This window comes from Podarcis erhardii (assembly GCF_964252035.2).
Source record: "Podarcis erhardii genome assembly, chromosome: 8".
NCBI classification, from domain to species: domain Eukaryota; kingdom Metazoa; phylum Chordata; class Lepidosauria; order Squamata; family Lacertidae; genus Podarcis; species Podarcis erhardii.
The window spans coordinates 33573637-33595106 of record NC_138499.1 but is presented as its reverse complement, the minus strand read 5'-3'; the positions used below and the strand labels follow the sequence as shown (position 1 = coordinate 33595106).

General features: G+C 40.9%; 1 protein-coding gene across 2 annotated transcripts in view; it reads left to right on the top strand.

Moving 5' to 3' along the window:
• Positions 1-21470, top strand: part of KCNB2 (potassium voltage-gated channel subfamily B member 2) — a 236327-nt gene that overhangs the window by 56745 nt on the left and 158112 nt on the right. The window contains exon 1 of one of the 2 annotated variants that reach the window (XM_081874117.1): positions 20800-21390. The exons of the other annotated variant lie outside the window; for it this stretch is intronic. The gene's annotated coding sequence lies outside the window, so the exon portion shown is untranslated. Of the gene's footprint in view, positions 1-20799; positions 21391-21470 lie in introns of those variants that run through there. 2 annotated transcript variants of the gene reach the window in all.

Here is a 21470-nt window from a genome sequence, read left to right as displayed (position 1 = left end):
ACCCCTTAACCTCCTCTTCTCCAGGCTAAACGTGCCCAGCTCCCTTAGCCGTTCTTCATAAGGCATCGTTTCCAGGCCTTTGACCATTTTGGTTGCCCTCCTCTGGACACGTTCCAGTTTGTCAGTGTCCTTCTTGAACTGTGGTGCCCAGAACTGGGCACAGTACTCCAGGTGAGGTCTGACCAGAGCAGAATACAGTGGCACTATTACTTCCCTTGATCTAGATGCTATACTATTAATACTGCTGATATCATAAATATGGCCAATAATTCTTCATCAAATAAACTCAAGAACCTTTGCTTTAATCAGCCCTCTTGGCTGCTGTTTTCCCTACTTCCTACCTGGTAAATTTTAAAAAAGAGGAAGGAGAGAAACTGGAAGAGAAGGCTTATAACTATCCTAGACTAGTAACATTGGGGAAGGCCATAGAAAATGCCAGAACTTTTCTAGTGAGTTCTCAATAAAGGCTCAGAAACATAACCTGTTCTGAACTGGACAGGTTTTTTTCCATCATCAGTTGAATGTTGTGTCATATGCAAAAATTTAAGATTGTCCTGTCTGCTGTGGGCGTTTTTATTATGAGGATGTTTTAATCTAATATATTGGCTATGTAAAAATGGCCAATTAAGAAAACACAGCAAGACGGAGCAAACTTCCTGTGTATTTCATTATGTTGCAATAAATTATTTGCAAACCGTTTACATAATCCAGCCTGCTTCCATAAAATGCCCATAACGTGTACTGCTTGCTAAGTTAGCCTGAAGTGGCAGTGCATGGAAAACATGACCCTGGGAGTGCTGGACACCAGCATAGGCCCAGTGAAGGAGAAAGCAGCTAGTGGTTCAGCTCTAAGAAAATATATACTGTATAGCTCTCATCTTCTGAGCTGAAGAGTAGAACAGGTTTAATGTCAAGCAGTTTCAGAGGAGAGATTAATGTAACCAGGGTCTCTTATGTGGAGTTTCTCCTGTTGCATGAACCTCATGCAAAAGTCAAAACTTTGTTTGGACCACAGGGATTCCCAGGCAGGATTGACAGCAACAGCAATATTTGCCAGTCTTCCAGGAAACGCCCCTGGGAGTCAAGGAGGCCAGCTGGCACCAGGCAGGATGAACTCAGCCCCATATGTGCATTCTTTAAAACAACGTGACATGCTCCCTGTTTCCCCAAGCACTGAAAAGGGACAGCAACAGCATTACAGGATTTAGTGCCCTTTGGATGAGAGAGCGCACTGGGAGACATAAAGGTGTCTTTGTGATATTTGCTCTATTTACAAATATACAAGCAGAGGCTTTTGGAAGCAAGAGACTCTTAAAAACAGGCAGAAGATAAGCAGGGAGCATGTGTACACAGAAAGAGAGTTCCTATAGACTCCAGCCGGAAGCTCTCAGTGTCTCTGAGTTCACATTCATATAGCCACTATTTTGAAGTTGCTTGCAAACTGACAGATCTCACGTCTGGTGGTGGGTGGCATACACCTTGGGAATTTCAGGATGCAAACTCTAAGTCACAAGTCCTCAAAAGTAAGCTCAAAATTAGTATCAGGATTTGCTTCCTGCCACCACAGCTCCCAACCAGGTAGCTTCCTGAAGACTGAAGGCGATAAAAATTTCAACATCTCTCCCATTAAAAATATATATAAATTGAGTTCCTAATCATGGACTTTGATTAGCCAGGGTCTCTCCTCATATGTAGGAGTTAAAAGGAAAACAGTGATAACATAATAAACAATGAAAAGCTGGGGCTGCAGCCCAAGATAGGAAAATAGGTGGTAAAGGGAACACTTAACTACTTTAAATGAATTCAAATATCCAGGGCCAGATGAGTTGTACCCAAGGGTACCAAAGGAACTTGTGGGTGCAATCTCAGAACCTTTGCCTATAATACTTGAGAATTATCGAACAGGGGAAGTTCCTGTGGTCTGGAGGCAGGCAAATGTTGTCCTCACCCTCAAAAAGGGGGCGGAAAAGAAGACCCAGGTAACTACCAAACAGTTTGATGTTGGTACTAGTAAGGTTTCTAGAGCTGATAATTAAACACTGAGCACTTAGAAAAGGATGCTGTGGTTACTAAGACCCAACATGAGACCCAGAAGGATTTTTTTTTATTTTTTTTTTTGATAGAGTTACAAGTTTGGTGGGTCAGGGAAATGCTGTGGATGTAGTGTATCATGATTTCAGAAAGGCTTCTGACAAATTTCCCCATAATATTCTTGCAGAGAAGCTGCTAAAATGTGGGCAGGATTAAGTAACAGTTAGGTGGATTAGTAACTGGTTAAGTGACCAAACCCAAAGAGTACTAATTAATGGTTCCAGATGCAGAAATATAAGATGGGGGACACATGGCTTACTAGCAGTATATGTGAAAATAATCTAGGGCTCTTGGTGGACCACAAGCTTAACATGATTCAGCAGAGTGATCCAGCAGCAAAAACTAATGTTATTCTAGGCTACATCAACAGGAGTATAGTGTCCAGATCAAGGGAAATAATAATACAAGTCTATTCTGCTTTGGTCAAACTACACCTGGAATACTGTGTCCAATTCTGGATGCCACAATTTAAGAAGGATGTTGACAAGCTGGAACGGATGCAGAGGAAGGCGACCAAGATGATCAAGAGTCTGGAAACCAAGCCTTATGAGGAACAGTTGAAGGAGCAGGGTATGTTTAGCCTGGAAAAGAGGAGATTGAGGGGAGATATGATAGCCATCTTCAAATATATCAAGAGCTATTACATGGAAGAGGGAACAAGCTTGTTTTCTCCTGTTATGGATGGTAGGACTCAAACCAATGGTTTCAAGTTACAAGAAAGGAGATTTTGACTAAACATCAGGAAAAACTTCCTGACATTAAGAGCTATTTGACAGTGGAATGGTCTTGGGAGGTCCTGGACTCTTCTTCCTTGGAGGTTTTTATGCAGAGGTTGGATGGCCATCTGTCATGGATGCTTTAGCTAAGATTCCTGCATTGCAGGGTGTTAGACTAGACGACCCTTGGGTCCCTTCCAATTCTATGATTTTATTATTCCCCCAAAAGCTGCTCCTGAAGGTTGGAAAACTCTTTAGAACAGCATGGGCTATGCCATGGCATAGATGGCTGCAGTTGGTAGGGAGGAATTGGTGAAAATGGGGTGCCTTGCCTTATACAGAAAAAAGCACTTATACTGTCCTAAAGCCACTATTGGGTGTAGCATATTGAATATTTAACTATCTTGTCCACCTATCAATATTGTATCAGAAAAAAATCAGTCTTCCTCTACCGCCACTTAAATAGTGTTATCTCTGAAATGAATTTGACTTTTTGTTTCTATGGCATATGAAGAGATGTTGTCATCACTGTGTAGTATCTGCACTCTAAATTTACTACAAATTGCCCCTACAGGTTATCATCCTAATATTCCCTATTCTGTATTTTTGCATTATTTAAATATTATTATTACCTGTTTATGTTGACACTCCAACATAATGAATGGCTGCTGTCCATGTTGTGCCATGCTTCACAAAACAATAAACCGTTTGGCAGCTGGATACAATTTTTCATACTCATAATAATTCATTTTTTATTGCATGGAAATATACTATTCCTAATCATTATTTCTCACCCTGATGGGAACAAATCAAAATCTGAATTCTAACTAGGAGCAGCTAATACATATGCAAAGGAGGAGATGCAGCTGCAGACTTTTTCTAAAAGTTAAAACGAAATAACAATCAGATATTAAAAGCCTTTCATTTTATGCATTTCCATTCCAACAAATTACACAGATTATTAACTTTATTTCTTTTGAAGTAGAGGCTAGGCTTAAAGGGATCTGGCAGTCATGAGGATATATATTTGGAATGTTGCTTTTTCTAATCTCAGCCTGGGAAGAGCGGTGGGGCAAAGGGAGAAGATGGGGAAGGTCTGTTGTGCAAGTGGAAGTCCTTGTTCTGATGGGACAAAATCATTGGAAATGCACTCTATTATTTGGAGTATAAGAACTATTCTTTCTTGGAGTGGGGTATGTGAAATTTCATCTTTCCCCAAACCAATATTCAAATATCATTTCTTACCGAATATACATTTTCTTGCATTAACTGCTTTACGTGGTCCTGTTTTACAATCCACTTCTAGTTGTATTCTGAAAAAGCATTCTTAAACATGGTGAGTTATGCTAGAATGTGGATGAGGAAAATTGTTTTTCCAACAGAGCATTTAACTGTTATTATTCTTGCTATTAGTATTGTTGGCATTATCATTATAAATGCACCATCCACATGAGTGGAAGATGCTGCTCTTCAAAGTAGTTGAAAAATCATTTGCTGGATTAAAAAAATGTTTTAATTTTAATTTCCTATTGAGCTCTTGCATAGTGATGTGAAGGATGATGATAAACGTGATTAATTACTAGACTTAAATATGCTGGCTCTGTTTGCCTAACAGTATTAACATTAATATTGAGACATGCAATACGATGATATGATGGTTTTCCCAGGCAATTTAGAGACAACATTAGGAGTCAGCATAATCAATCTGATTGTTTTGCTTTTGTGTTAGTAAGATTCATGCAACAAATTATATTCCTTCTTTGAATCTGGTTTTCCTTGCTGGAGAACGTCTATCAATTTTTTTCGCTGTTGTATCTCGGGTTTAGAGACAGGCACCAAGAAACCTTGCACTGCTTTCTTAGCACAGAGTTGCATTAAAGTATATTGTTTTAACTACAGTACTTTGCCAAATTTTGCCATTCAGCTTTTCTATATAAAAATGCATATATTAGTGAAAATAACAAGCCAGAATACATTATATTAGGGAAGATTGTTTACAAAAAATGTGTATATTAGACCAAGCTCTGTGTGTTTTATATATAGGGATGCTGGTGGCGCTGTGGTCTAAACCACTGACCCTTGGGCCTGCCAATCAAAAGGTTGATGGTTTGAATCCCCGCGATGAGGTGAGCTCCTGTTGCTCAGTCCCAGCTCCTGCCAACCTACCACCCCAAAAAGTGCAAGGAGATTAATAGGTACTTCTCCGGTGGGAAGGTAAATGGCGTTTCCATGCTCTGCTCTGGTTTCGGTGTTCCATTAGTCAGAAGCAGCTTAGTCATGCTGCCCACATGACCTGGAAAAACTGTCTGCGGACAAACGCCGGATCCCTTGGCCTGTAAAGTGAGATGAGCGCCATAACCCCAGAGTCGTTCACGACTGGACTTAACTGTCAGGAGTCCTTTTTGTGGCTTTTCAAGAATCCTTTTTTTAAAAAAGCTGGGACCAATATACCTGGCTGCCCCCCACCTCCCAAATGGGCCTGCCTGTGAGGATGGGGCCCTGACTGACTCCAGCTACAAAAGCTGAGGCTGTCGTACAGACTCTTGGGCTGGGGTATTGTTTAGGGGGATTTGTTGCTGTTATTGATGTTACATTTCTGTATCTTTGTTTTGGTTCTTACAATTTATGTGGAAATAGTTCAATTTGGTTGTGTACGTTTTGATGTTTTATTTACTGTTTATGACTACTTTTGTTATGCTTGTAATTATGTAATTTATTCTTGTTGTAAGCCACCTTGAGCATGGTTTTGGCTATGGAAAGGCGGCATACAAATAAAATGATGCATATATGTATGTGTCTAGGCTACCTTATCGCTGAAAATCTAAAAGGTAGCAGCAAAGAGAAGAGTTCCTGATCTTTCTAAATCATTTTTTATTTAGTGAGAAGCATGTGAGGCAGTTGATTGAGATCAGTGTTGCAATCCCATATAGGTGCATCTGTTGGATTTGTTGTGTAATGGAGGAAGTTGGATTTGCTCTGCATGATGGCGCGGGGGGGGGGGGGCGTGTATGTGAAGGAATTGCTGTTTAAAGTAACATCATCTCTGCACACTCTCACTCATTCATCCTCAGGGCACTCACAATGCCTCTTAATTTTCAGCTGTTCCTCTGTCCCTTGTTACCCTTATGCAAAGTCCTCACATTGTCCCCATGTGTGCCTATTATTCTTCTGCATTTGTTTCCTTCTATATTTAAACACTATTAGAAACTGCTACAAATGTCCATCTGATATTGTAGCCCTTATTCAAGTGCTGTGCTGTTCCATACAGATCCATTAGAGGGAGCAGCATATAGATCAGATTCAAGAAAAAGCTGCAAGAAGGTTTCAGTAGCCTGGAGCAAGAGAAACTTTTGTTTTCTAGTTCTGGACCTTTATTAGGACTCTTCCAGACATACTATTTCTCCACAAAGACATTCCAGACAATCACAAGCAAAGTATCAACTGGCCCATGTGACCAAATGTACTGAACATTTGGCTGCTTTTCCATATTTGAGAATCTACACATGCACAACATATAAGACATACTTGAACATGATATGATTCATGACAACTAGTCTTTTCTGATACCAGTATTTCATACACCAGCAATTTAAACAACCACACACAAGACCTTTCAGTCATTCTAAGTACATGCAATGAATGCATGAGGGACTGGCAGTATGGTGGCAGACCCTCGCCCCCAACTTATGTGCATTCCCTAGAACACATGTAGAGAGTTCCTGCATGTACATGTTTCTGAACATATATAGAGAACCCATGCCACATTGTGGTGTGGTAAAGGTTGTGGGCCTTATGAAGTGGTTAAATTTCCTGACATTTACCACTTGGCAAATTAATAATATGTGGCATATTTATTGTCACAAGTAGGGAAGGCATGACTAGAGTTGTATTTTAAAGAAATTCTAGTCTCCCCTGGTTTTCTCTATGCTTTTCGGTTCTTAAATTTAATATTTCTATACCAAGTGTTGTTTATGTTATGTTGTAAGATGGAAATATCTTCTGTTATCATGAAGCTGCTATCATCATCATTATTTATATCAGTTCTGGCCTGCGTTAATAATAATAATAATAATAATAATAATAATAATAATAATAATAATTTCTTTAATAATAAAAAGAGTTCTTTCTCTGGTAAAAGCCATAGTTGTATCTCTTATGGTTCTGTATGTCGTAACGTGGGGTGTGGGTGGTTTGTGATAGTGATTTCCATGTGTAAACGTAAGACTTTTTAGGACATTTTTCCATCCTTGACTGTTTATGTTGTAATTATGATGTGCATATATGCATAGACTTCATACTCAGACCTAGTTTCCTTATGGAAATGTATGAAGTGTGCAATGTCTGGACATCATAGTATTGGATTGATCTTTATTACGGCCATTGGCCCATCACATGACAATTTCCCATACCAACATAATATACTTAAACCTCCAAATTTTAAACCGCCAAAACTTACAGAAGACAACCAGGAACCAAAGCAAAACAAAAACAAAAGACCAGCATCATACATTACAATAAATTTGTAAGCTAACCATCGCCCTCTGCTCATAAATTAATCGAAGATATCAAGGGTGATATCACCTAATTACATCCTAAAGCATAGATCATGGTTTAAAGGGATTATCAACATCATAGTATAATTATAAAATAATTGACTATGCATGTTCAAAATGTAGAACGTCTTCACAGGCTTAAAAGCAATGCACCAGAGGAGGTGACAGACTTAAAAGTGAGAAACTTTTTAAAAAACCAGACACTGTTGTATTTTTTAAAGAGAAAGAGATATTCTCCAAAGAGAAGGAATATATTTTATTTGAAACATGATCAGCATGAATAAAATTTTAAGACTGTGAGAGCATATCAACCATCCACTTCTGACCAAGTAGGGGTAACAAAACACTGCAGCAATGCATGGTGGGAGATATCTTCACTCCATAGCAACATAACAATTCAGTAACTAGGGGAGGAGCAACAAAGCCAGCCACAGTAGTTGATATTGCTACACATGCTTAAGAAGTGGGTGAATTTCCCCACATGGTAATTTTTTAATGGATTCATAAAAAATGACTGCATTTTATTTGTTTTAATTGTCTTGATGGTTTTAACTCTGCAAGAGGCTTTGTGTGTCCATGGACAGAAAAGTGAGATAGCAATAATAAATCAAATCCATCATTTCAACTTGACCATCTGTATTCACCCAGAATATCCTATTAGTGATTTCTGCCTCCTTTCTGTTTGTATAGGAACCTTATGTGAGCGCTTACTTGCATAAGACTGTCCAGGTGTTCCTTTAGAATGTGTGGGAACAACATATGTAAGGGGTGTGGGGCCATGCTCCTCTCAAACTAGCACCTTTTTTCCATTGATCAAGAATGACTGAAGCAGGATTCTTCATGCAATCAGCTTAATCCACAAACATTTCCATTTCAGATCTTCCCATTCAACGCACAAAGGTTAGGGTGGAAGGTGGTGGGGACATTGGAGTAGATTCAGCACACTAGTCCCACTTCCCATCTGCACATTATTCCCCCACTTTCGAAGAACATCTGAACAGGGTGATAGTAGCTGTAATATTCCTGGACAGACATAGTCTGCCCATGATGATCCATGCTTTCTCAACCTCCTGCTTGGATTACTGAAATATGTGTCCTTGAAGATGACCAGCAAGCTGCAATTAGCCAGAATTCTAAATGCAGCAGCCAAGTGGAATTACAAAAAAGATGTTCTGGTTGCCCATTTGCATCCAATCCTAATTGGAAGTGCTGGTGCTGATCTGTAGAGTCCTAAATATATGGGGTCTCAAATTGATGGAATTATTTACCTATATTATTCTTCCCATGCCTTAAGATTGTCAGTTGAGGCTCTATTACAAAGTAACTTTGCAAAGGGAGGAAATTATGTGGCAACAAAGAAGAGAGCCTTCCTTGTGATGGTGCCCTGGTTGTAGAATACCCTCCCCATAGAGGTGTAGAATAAGACTGGCACTGCCATTTGACATTTTAATCATTGGCTGTGCTTTTAGTCTGCTCTGTTTCTTTAATTGCTTCAAAAATATCTTTTATTGCTTTCTTTCTTCTTACTGCATTTTTTATGGTAGGTTAGTTTAGCCATGCCACCCTGCTATCTGTAAGGATGAATATTTTAAAGAAAATATTTTAAACAATTTTTAAAAAACAAATAAAGCTATATAGCTTAGCTCTTGGTTTAGCCAGGCTAAGTAAAGTATTTACTGTGAGCCATAAGCTCTCACCATGCACTTTACCTGATCATGTTCAAGCTCCCAGGAACTATGTATGGAGGCTTCCCCCTGCACACATCCATGCCTAACACAATATGTTAGTGAGATGTCATCAGGGATAGGTCTAAGGGATAAATGAGATGTCATCAGGGATAGGTCTAAGGGATAAATGAGATGTCATCAGGGATAGGTCTAGCCTTGTCAGTCTTTATTTTATACATTTATTAGTGTATATCCCATTGTTGCTGTTTTCCTGCAGTCATTTTTATATAATTTTAAGTGTTTTAGGCAGACACAGAAAATATGCCTTAAAAATACTTGTCAGAAATATGCATTCTAATATATGTGAAATAATCCAAGTCTGATCATGATGATTCTCAAATGGAAGATGAAGAGCCTCCTTTAGACCTACTCTATTTGCATAAATGCAAAATGCCGCCCTATCAACCCAGAACTATTTTCAACCTATTAATGCAAATGATTACACAAACTGACAGGGCAATGAGAAAGCAATTCCAACAAATGTGTTTATTTGTTTAGTCAAAAGTACAACTGGTGTGATGTGCAATGCGACTAGGACATGCATACATTATCAGTGTAGTATTTATTTAGATTTCTCATCCCACCCAATCCGGAAACAATAACTACAGTGGTACCTTGGGTTACAGACGCTTCAGGTTATAGACACTTCAGGTTACAGACTCCACTAACCCAGAAATAGTACCTCGGGTTAAGAACTTTGCTTCAGGATGAGGACAGAAATTGCGTGGCGGCAGGAGGCCCCATTAGCTAAAGTGGTACCTCAGGTTAAGAACAGTTTCAGGTTAAGAACGGACCTCCAGAACAAATTAAGTTCTTAACCCGAGGTCCCACTGTACATCACATAGATTTGAATATTAAACACTCTGCTGCCTTATGTCCATTATGCCAACTGACTTCTCTTCCTATGTTTTTGGAGTGACCTGACTCTGAAACACCCATGAGTAGTAAAACTGACTAAACCCTTCATTTTTACTACTCCAGTGGTAGTTTGAAACAGGGGTGGGTTGTGCATAACACAGCAGAAATCTCTATGATACTTTCTAGGAACTTCCAAGCATTCCAGGTCATTTTTCAAACATCTTTTTTTCTTTCCCATGCATGAACTGTGTCTGAATAGTCATTGATGTGTACATAAAGAGTCTTTGATAGAACCCACAAGAGCTACCAAGTTCTTAATAGCACAGTCAAACGTATGTCTACTCACTCAGCAGTCCTCTTGACTTCAAGTGGGTATAGGATTGCAACCTACAGCTGCAATGAGGCTTAGAAATATAGCTTAGATATGCCTCGTGCTGTTAGAGACACTAATATTAGAGACATAAATTGCACACTTACCTGCGAATAATCCCCACTGTATCAATGGAGCTACTCCAGAACTGACATGTTTAGGATGGAGTTACTTCTTAATACACATATACAGGTTTGCAGTGCTTACTCCTACCTGGAATTAAGTTCCATTGAACACTTTAGGACTTCTGAAGAAAAGAACATAAGTTTGTACTGCATATCATTCAAATGTAGGAGAGACTTCTCCAGTGTCTCTGAATTGTAATATGGAATGTATCCATGAACTTTCATTCATGAAAATGCTTTACGTCCTTATGAATGAAGGACTGCCTTTGAAAATGTAAGGCAGGTCTGTCTGTTGCGCTAGCTCTATGAAATATAAAAGAAAAAAATCACTAATTCATAATGTGATACATTTTTTTAATCAATGTTATGATTGTGGAAAGATTAACTCAACAAAATAATTCACATGATAATTTGTGTTCATTCTTCTGACTTCTAAGTGTGGCTTCTAAAAAACACCAATGGATTGTATCCATTGTTAGCCCTACTCAGAGTAGACAACATGGAAATAAACATGACTAACTTGGGTCCAGTAATGGGTCTATGCTGAGTAGGACTGGGTTGGATAAAACCCTATGGCTCTTAATTTTGAATTCTCTGGGTTATTTGTGATGCATAGCTTTGCTTTTTATTTTATTGAATATTGTTGCTGTATTTTTATTGTTTTTACTTAGTTTTTTATTATATGAAGCAGTATCAAAAAATTATAAAATAAATAAATGTCCACATGAATAGATTCTGGCCACAGAAACACCTGGAGCCTTGGGGAGAGACTTTCCTTGTAAACTGGCCCAAAGTATTTACATACTTGAAGCTGAGAATTCCAGAATAAGAACATCCTGATCTAAATATACAAATGAATTGATATTTATCGCATTCATGCAAATGTTAGAAATTATATCTATGTATATAACTGATTAGTTAGGGCTCTTCAGATAGGGATGAGAATATAAGCACATGAAATAGATTTTTATCTCCTTTTTACATTTAATACAGTGCCATCTTCTTTGCAGTATATTATCGTCTTGTATGGCACGCAATATCTGACATAACTGCGGAAAGATCCATGGTTATGATTATGTAATATTACCAAAGGGAGCTTACGTTGACTTTTAACAACATCCGGAAGAATCTACTGAGCCCATGAGAGCCACTGATTCAAGAAGCAAAGCAGAGAAACAATGTCTAGGAATAAGCAGTTAATTGGATGCAATTATACAAGAAGGGGTATGGCAGCAGAGCTTGTAGCCTGCACTATGAGAGAGGGAAAAGAGGCAAATAAACCAGCCAATATGACCCCACTTTCTTCACTGCTGTCACCAAGTGGATGTCTGATTTTCGTCTATCTGCCTTCACTAAAAAGCCCTTTAATATTATGGACTTTAGTACTGGGAGAAGGTTGGGCCAGTTAAACAGAGTGGCCTAAAAACAAGTTTCCCAAAACCATGGGTTTTTTTACTTAAGAATGGGTTATTGTAGTTTTTCTTGGTAGTCAGCATTGCCTATATATACCACATTACTTCCTGTGTTCCAGTAACACTTAACATGTATGTATCCATTTGAGACGATATCTACTGAAACCTCTCATGGGCACCAAAGGAAATACTGGTATCTCTAGGTGCTGCTCTGACTCCCTCTCAAGCTTGCTGTTTTATTTCTAGATCACATCACTGCAACTCAATTCTGGCTTTTCCTTCTAACTAACCGTGAGTTCCCACCCATTTGCCACCTCACACAGAGCCGCTTTCTTTTGTTTCCCTTAATGGACCATCGCCCAAGCAATCACCTCATCAGGAAGCTAGCCTTACTTATATTTTAAGACTTGCTGGATCCAGGGGTTAGGAGGGCCTCTGCATACAGCCCCCTTCCCCCTACCCCAAACTCATAACACCATGATCAACATTCTGCAGTTTAGTTTCAGTTACATTTTTCTTTCAAGCAAAATTGCTATAAGCAGGAGCATATTATGCAAACTCTCATACATGATGGGAGTCTCCTAAAGGATTTTTTCTTCTTGTCAGCTAGAATATTATATACTCAGCTATCGGTTATACTAAAGCTGCAGTTATAAAACCATGTATCTGGGAGTAAGTCCCATTGAATTTAGTAAACCTTACTTCTGAGAAGACATGGTTAGGATTGCACAGGAAGTCATCCTCAGGCCAGACCCACTGAAATCAATGGATCTCCGATTTCAATACATCTGTTCTGTGTCTCACTCCATTGGATACTATCCAAAGTCTAGATCTGAACAAAGTCAGCTTGAGAAAGTGAGATGCTTTTTGTCATTTTATCAATGTTTTCTTATACAGTTCAAAGGTGTTTTGTTTTTTTCTATTTGTGATCTCTAATTTATGCAGATGATTTCTGCCCTCCCAGCACTTTCTACATGTTTGTCCAGTTTTGTCCCTGGCTAAAAATCTAAAAACTTCAGAGGCTGCCGCTGGAGCAGAACAAAGGAACAGGAATCAATTTCATTTTCTAAAAACAGCCCAAATCCTGAAGGTTGTGGTTCATTTGAAAACAGCATCTTGCCCATGACTTGTCCTTCCTGGATGTGTACTTTGCTTTCACTGAACTGCTTCTCTCCTTCTTGATAATCTTGTCTGGTAAACTTCCATTAATAGAAGTGGGAACAGAAAGAAAAAGAACCAACAGAAAACCACAGGGCTTGTTTGAAATAATTTATCAAGCCACTGGCACAGTGACTTTACAAAATAATGGAAAGCAGCTGTGTGACTAGAGTATGTAGATGGGCAGGCTGTAGCTAGAAGACCCATCTAAAGCAGAACATGAAGAAGGCCAAAACAACTTATTTTCTCCTTCTCCATGCTCCTCTGCAAACATTGTCATAGTTGGAGTTGGCTGTTGGCTCCTGATCGTATTCATGCTGCCTAGCCTGGCAGCACAACTACTGGAAACACCAGTGGTGAGAAAAGGCATGTGCTCCTGTTCTTTCTGTCTTCTTTTCTAGCTGGGAAAAGGTTGGCTGAGCCTGGAAGTCTCTTTGGTTTTAGAAGGCTCCTTTTAGTGGTAATGTTGTGTTGTAATGTTGCAACCCACCTTGGGACCTTAGTGAATGGCAGGTGTTGATAATAATAAATAACAGATTTGACTGCAGGGGATTCCCAATGCTCTAGATTCAGCACATAGGCTATCAACTGCCAGTCAGGAATGGGTGTAGTTGCTGTCTTCTCCCACTTCTGCGCCTGCCTGAAAAGTCATCCTAAATGCCTTCCCAACTGCAGAGAGCCTTGCAGAGGCATGAGTGGACATGATTTTGCAAAAATAAAGGGAGTACATAAATTCCTTGGTCCTCTTGTGTCTTTCCAGCACTCTGCTGCCAAAATCATCCACTTCTCTTCTCGTTCTGATTCCCTGACACCCCTACTTTAAATCCTTACACTGCCAGCTTGTTTGCTCCAAGATCAATCACAAGTTTATTGGCTTATTTTCAAATCCCCCATGGTCTTTATCTCTCCACTCTTACATCCCTGCCAACATTATCCACTCCTCCACCACTCTCTACCGATTCCCCATTCTCTTTGTTCATTGCTGCCTTATATACTTGGATCTGCCTCCCAGAATACCTGTGCAATGCCACCTCTCTTACTTTGTTCAAATCCCTCAAAACCCACATTTTCAGTTAAGTCCCTATCACCCATGCCCTACTGCAGGGGTAGCTATTGTGATACATTGATGATGATGGCCCTTATCCTCTTGTATGATGATTATAATAGGAATTTTATTCCTACGACTTACAGACCAGATTCTTGCAATGTGCTTGCCTGGGAATGTCCTTGAAAACAACTGAGAAACTTCAGTCGGTCCAAAATGCAGTGTGGCCAGATTACTGGCAGGCATTGCTTTTAGAATTTGTATAATCCTTGTTTGAAAACAGCTGCATTGGCTGCAAGTTTCTTTCCAGGCCTGATTCCAAGTGCTCACATTAGTTTTTAAAGCCCTAAATGACTTTGGCCCAGAATATCTGAAAGATCGCCTCCTTCCCTACACCTTCTTGAGCAGGGCTGGCCTACCCATGAGGCAAGGTGAGGTGACCATCTCAGGCAACAGGGTCCACTTGATATTTCCCCTTGTTTCTTATGTAGATCTGCCCTCACCCCTTCTTCCCTGGCGGGAAGAGGGGCACCATTTGGGGGTCAACCTCAGATGCCAAAATGTCTTGGGCCAGCCCTGCTTTTGGATGTTAAGATCAACAGAGGGGCCCTAGGTAGTTCTGCCACTCTCAGAAGGTGGACTGGGGGAGGGCATTTTCTGTGGCATGGAACTCTATCCCCACAGAGGTGTGTCTAGCAACTTCTGTAAATAGTTTTTATCAAATGCTGAAGACATACCTCTTTATCCTACCCTGTGGCACTTGAAGTGTATACATATATTTAATACACACCCTATGTGTGTTATTTTAACTTGTTTCAAATTGTTTTTAATGTTGTATTTGAAGTTATTGTGACCCACACTGGGTTGTTAAGGTAAAAGGTAAGGTAAATACAAAAGCATTATCATTATCATCTGTCCAGTGGCAGAGTGTTCCCTGCCTGCTCCCGGGGTGCGCATGTGACCCCTATTGGAGTTTTCAGGTGTTCCTAGCCTTCATTAAATCATGAGAAGGCACTGATGGATGCTTTTGGGAAGCCCTGCGACTTTAGTGCAACAGCACTTTACACTCCTTCAGTTTCCAGCAAGTAGAATTCAGAAACATACTGCCTCCAACAGTGGAAGCAGAATACAGCCATCAGGGTTAGCCATCATGATTCTAGAATTCTAAGTACTTCACAAGTAATTAAGGAAGATTGATCTAACAATTATCTCCCATGGAAGCACATCACAGGAATATCCTGGCCTATCAACTTTCACCAGGTTTTGCCTCAGGGCAACTGACTGAATAGTCCTGTTTACAGAAATCTGATGAAAAACCATAGCAAAATAATAAATAAAAGTGAAATGACAAGGCTAGGCGATGTCTCACATCCCTCGGTCTACCTCTCAATCGCTCCACTGAGCTCTGTGTATGGTTTATGTATGAGTGCACAAATTCTGCTATGATCTTTTGGAACCTTATTAAGTAATCATAGAAACAGCAAGATGGGAAGGATAAGGTCATTGCCTTTTATTTTAAGGGACAAATGGCAAATAATACACGTTCACCCTTCACAAATGATGCAGCACACATGTTCTACTGCTATTTTTAATGGTGTTTCTAATGTTACTGTTGTTGTTTTAATCTGGAATTTTGGCTGCCTCTTATTTGTTTTTGTCTATGTTCTGAGCTGCTTTGTGAGGATAAATAACAACAACAACCTATTAAATACACAAGAATGTTTTATACTTCAGTACTTGTCAGACAATTTACTGCATGAGAAGGGTTCCCTGAAATCCTTTTTTAGGCTCTCCCACAGTTTGCACCATGTGCTGACATTTTATGGAATGTCACGTAGTGGAATCAAATATTATAGAGTAGCCAATGGAGAGTTTATATTTTGTGTTGCAACTTAAGCAGAAACTTCACATAATTCTCCACCAAACTGGCCTTAACTAGTTTTTTGAATATAGGACACCTTTAAAATTGCACACCACCTTCATTTGACTAAAAAAACAACAACAGCAAAAGAATACAAAAATGAGGCTAGAGAGAGGCTGTATTCACATGGCAGTCCCCTGCCCCCCAGTTCCACAACTTCCTCTGTTACATTCTGAATTATATTTGAGCTTTCATATGATGTAAAAGTCACCTATGGAAGTTTGGTGGAATATAGTGCAAGTTTAGTGTTCAATTCCATGTTATTTGTTTCCAGAAAAATCCATTTGCAAATAATATGACAGCCCTACCCACTATTAAACGTGGTGTGTGTGTGTGGCATGGAGGGGCAGTTAACAATCTGGTTGAATATCTAGATCCAGTTCTCCATTCCTGATATAGGACATTATAACTCCTACAGGTAAGATGCAGCACAAGCCTTAGTGTTAAATAAGCCATTTATATAATTTGCCATATACTATATATATGCAAACAGCAAACTATGGCAAGTTCTTAAAGAAATGGGAGTGCCTGATCACCTCATCTGTCTCCTGAGAAATCTCTCTGTGGGACAAGAAGCTACAGTTAGAACTGGATATGGAACAACTGATTGGATCAAAATTGGGAAAGGAGTACGACAAGGTTGTATATTGTCTCCCTGCTTATTTAACTTATATGCAGAATTCATCATGCGAAAGGCTGGGCTGGATGAATCCCTAGCCGGAATTAAGATTGCCGGAAGAAATATCAACAACCTCAGATATGCAGATGACACAACATTGATGGCAGAAAGTGAGGAGGAATTAAAGAACCTTTTAATGAGGGTGAAAGAGGAGAGCGCAAAATATGGTTTGAAGCTCAACATCAAAAAAACGATGATTATGGCCACTGGTTCCATCACCTCCTGGCAAATAGAAGGGGAAGAAATGGAGGCAGTGAGAGATTTTACTTTCTTGGGCCCCATTATCACTGAAGATGGTGACAGCAGTCATGAAATTAAAACGCCTTCTTCTTGGGAGAAAAGCAATGACAAACCTAGACAGCATCTTAAAAAGCAAAGACATCACCTTGCTGACAAAGGTTCGTATAGTTAAAGCTATGGTTTTCCCAGTAGTGATGTATGGATGTGGGAGCTGGACCATAAAGAAGGCTGGTCGCCAAAGAACTGATGCTTTTGAATTATGGTCCTGGAGGAGACTCTTGAGAGTCCCATGGACTTCAAGAAGATCAAACTTATCCATTCTTAAGAAATCAGCCCTGAGTGCTCACTGGAAGGACAGATCCTGAAGCTGAGGCTCCAATACTTTGGTCACCTCATGAGAAAAGAAGACTCCCTGGAAAAAGACCCTGATGTTGGGAAAGATGGAGGGCACAAGGAGAAGGCGACAACAGAGGACGAGGTGGTTGGACAGTGTTCTCGAAGCTACGAACATGAGTTTGACCAAGCTGCGGGAGCCTGGTGTGTTCTGGTCCATGGGGTCACGAAGAGTCGGACACGACTAAACAACAACAAATATGTAGATGTGGGGGGGGGATACAGATTTAAGGAATCTGGTTTCCTGAGATCAGTAATGGTTTGGTTATGGTCTAACAAACAGACTCAATGTAGACAAAATGAGGCTGGTATTGGCCAAAAAGAAAGCTGTTGGTGATGCTACTCCATCCAAAATCAGGTTGCATTTGTGTGGGTGCTCTTCTTGGATTTAGGGTTGTTCTGACATGGGTAGGCAATGGCTGTGGCCAGGATCACCTTTGCATGCTTCAGCTGATGCACCAGTTATTCCCCTTTCTGGAAATGGCAGAGCTGGTAAAATAAATATGGACAAATGGGTTTCTTGTGCATCATTCCATTCAGTAGCTTGGAATGGTGAGGAGGGAAAACCAGCTATTAAAGGCAGAAAAAATCAGGGGAAAAGCTGAATTCATGCAACCAAAATACATAAAGAACTGTTGCCCAAAATATGAAGGATAATAAAGAAAACGATTCTTTAAATAAACATGATTTTTTTAAAAAATCCATTGAAGAAAAATGGCTTAAGGGAAGTGAGAATTTAAACAGGAGCTAGTACTATTCATAATAAACTGTTATGATATCAAATATCGATTGAAAAGGCAGGGGACTAAAATAAGCCTTAAACTATTTACAGTTTGAGAAGCAAGTTGACAGGCACGCATTGTCTTGCACCTATCTCTGATATGCACACCTTTCCCACTTAGCAACAGATGATTATGTTGTCATGCCAATACAATCTATCGTCTTAACCTGCTCTCATCTGTACCTCTCCGCTTATCTTGGATAATCGCAAATAGTCAGTGCAAACCTGTGATTTATTTCATTGGGGAAAGCAGTCCATCATTGGGTTCCCATATGCGAAGGTAGAGGGAAACAGAATGAAAAGTGCTGGAGTTCTCGGGAGTTGTTAGGACAAGGGAGAAGACAGTTGCATGTTGGTTGGATAGGAGCTCTGTGACTTAACAGTAGCAAATCTAGAGGTTTCTAATGCAAATTGCATTCCATATCATGCATACAATGACATGTGTAACGTACATGCTTCTAGTGAGATGTTCTGGAAGCATGCTAAGATTCAACACATTACTAAAAAATTGTTCATAGGAAAATCAATTGGACCTACACCAAAGAAGATGTACGGTATGTTAAGTACCAAACTGCAAGTGGTGACCACCAGTGAGGTATGTTTATATGTGTGAGGAATTTCAGAAAATAGTAAAAGCAACTAAGAGACTAACAAATTGATTATGCAAAAGATTTTGTTGGGCTACAGCCCACTTCACTGGATGCATAAAAGGGCAATCTTCATTTGCAGGTATATAGACACTAGGGGCAGCTGGGGTGATGGCCTGTGGAATTTCAAACTGTGACGTCAAAGGGAAATGAAATGCAAAACTTACAGACAATGGCAATGCAATTGCAGCCAAAATGCATGCAAAATATATACAGTACAGTAACCCTTTAAAACAGCATATATAGGTGATAAAGCAATCAATTTGGCTGAGTTTTGCAGGTGGCAAGGTTGCCTTACCTGTGAAGGGAAACGTGCAAGGTAAAGTCATAATTTGTTACTACTTTGATAGCCTCAGGCTGTGAAGGTGTTTATAAATTTGTAAAATAAATTGGTAAGAGTCCCTTGCATTTCAGTGCATTTCAGAGGGATTGTAACTCGTATGTGCTTTTAGTATGCAAGCCCAGAATTAGGATATTATAAAGTTCAGGCCTATAAGTGTTTATGCAAAAGTTACTCTCGTTAAAATCAAGAGAGTTTATTCCCAGGAAATGTGCTGAGCATTAGAAGCAATAGGAGGGAGGCTATGTGCATCTTTGAACGGTGTCTGTGTGAAGAGCATTACTCACAAAACCATTGCATAATTGCTAAAATGAAGAGGGGTGGGATTCAGACCTGTCTGAAAAATCAGGCTCTCTTGATTTTGGAGCTCACTTTCTCCCAATGTTGTCCATTGAACCTTCGATACAGCCCTGTGGTGTACTGGTGAAGAGTGTTGGACAAAGACAGAGTCCTAGTCCCCAATCATCCAGGAAGCTCACTGGGCCAATTGCTGCCCCTCAGTTTAAACTACCTTACAGGATTGAGGTACATGGGAAGAGGGAGAACAGCAGCATTCTTACCATTTCACATGAAAGAAAAGAAAAAAAGTTATGGGGTTAAACTCTGATGGTCCCTGCAGGATTGCCACAGTGATCTTAGTAAACCTAGCTTAATTGCATGTTCTCCTGTTACGTATGTTATTTATTATTACATTTAAATAATGCCTTTCCTCCAAGGAGCTAAAGGGGGACATACATGGGTTTCCAGCCTGGCTTTTAGCCTTGGAACAACCCTGTGAGGCAGGTTGAACTGTGAGGCAGTGACACACCCAAGGTCATTCTGTGAGCTTCATGGCTGAGCAGGGACTTGAAGCTGATCTCCCAGTTCACAGTCCAACAGCCAGGAATTGCCAAACTGAGGAAACTGAGGAATTTGCAAACTGAGGAAACTGCTGTGGGCACCACACACACACACACCACAACCAAGCACATACCACAACACTTTCTTCTTTCAATCTTAATTTCAGCAGGGGAGAAAGGGACTTCGTTGGCTAATGGATGGGCATCTGATTGGGTAGCCCTGCTCTAACCACTAAGAGAGACTGCCTCTTTCGGTGTGAGTTGATAAACACACACACACACACACACAATATATTTATTGAAAAGTTTGCACACAGGGGAAAACAAAACATTTCCAGCCGCACATTGTGAGAAATACTGACAGCAACTCAGTTGCAAAACAAAATGTAAACAAAGCGGCCCCAACCGGAAAACAACAGAGAAGCGAAAACCGATGTGCTGGGTAGTCTTGACGACTGAAAGAAAGGTGAGGGCAAGACACGTGTCCACGTGCTTCAAAGCCCTTTCTCTTTCGGAGTACTTTACGCGTCTCAGGGCTGGCATGGGGTGGGGGGAGGCATCCTGGGGCTGAGCTCTGTTCATCAGAGATGGGGTAGCCACCAGCCTCGGAACAGTTCGAGGGGGCGGGGGCTGGGTACCGTTAGGTAACCTGGAGAAAACTAGGTACCTCCACCCCACAGCTGCCCTCTGCCCCTGTCCAAAGCAAGTGAAATCGAGCTGGTGTCTGACTTTGGGTGATTGGACCCCTTGTGTTTGACGGGACGAAGGGGCGAGAGAGCCCTTCCCCCCTTGGGGATGTGAATGTTGCACCCCAGAAGAGCAGATCGCGCTAACGTGTGCATGCACAGAGGGTGTGTGTATGAGAGAGAGCGAAAAAAGAGCGTGTCGGTTTCCCCACGCTGTGCTGAAACGGCTGCTGCTCGCTTTGCACGGCGCATCCACCCGCAGATACACACACACACACACACAGCGCTCAGGAGCAGCGGCGGCCACCAGCCGCCCCATCACATGCGAGCGAAGGGGAGATTACGGTGGGGCTGGAGGAGCAATTCCTTGACTCCCTCCTCCTGCAATCCTCCAGCGCTCGCAGCACGGACGGACAGCGAGTGAACGAGCGAGGATGGCTTCCCCCTTGCTTTGCCTTCTCCAGCCTCCTCCTCCACCAGCACCAGCTCCTTTCCCTCCTCCTCCTTCTCCATCCCAGAGGAGATGGTGATTCGGAGTAAGGAATACAGAGCAAAGGGGGGGGGGATCATCAGCGAGGGGCAAGAGAGAGAGTGGGGAGAGAAACACACACACACACACACACCCCTCCCGAACCAAAACAAACCCATCTCTCCCTCTCCCTCTCTCGCCTCTGCCACCGCGGATTGTCAACAGATCATTTGCAAAGGAAACCTGAGAGCAACCCCCTCTGGAAAGGCAGCAGGGGATTCCGGAGCCTTTGTGCTTTCCCTCGCCAGTGTTTATGCTGAGCGTGGTCTGTCTCAGGAAGGTAAGCGGGAAAGGGGAGGCGGGGGGTTATTTTCTGCCTCATTGTGGAGTCTGGAAAGAAAAGAAAGCGAAGAAAAGACT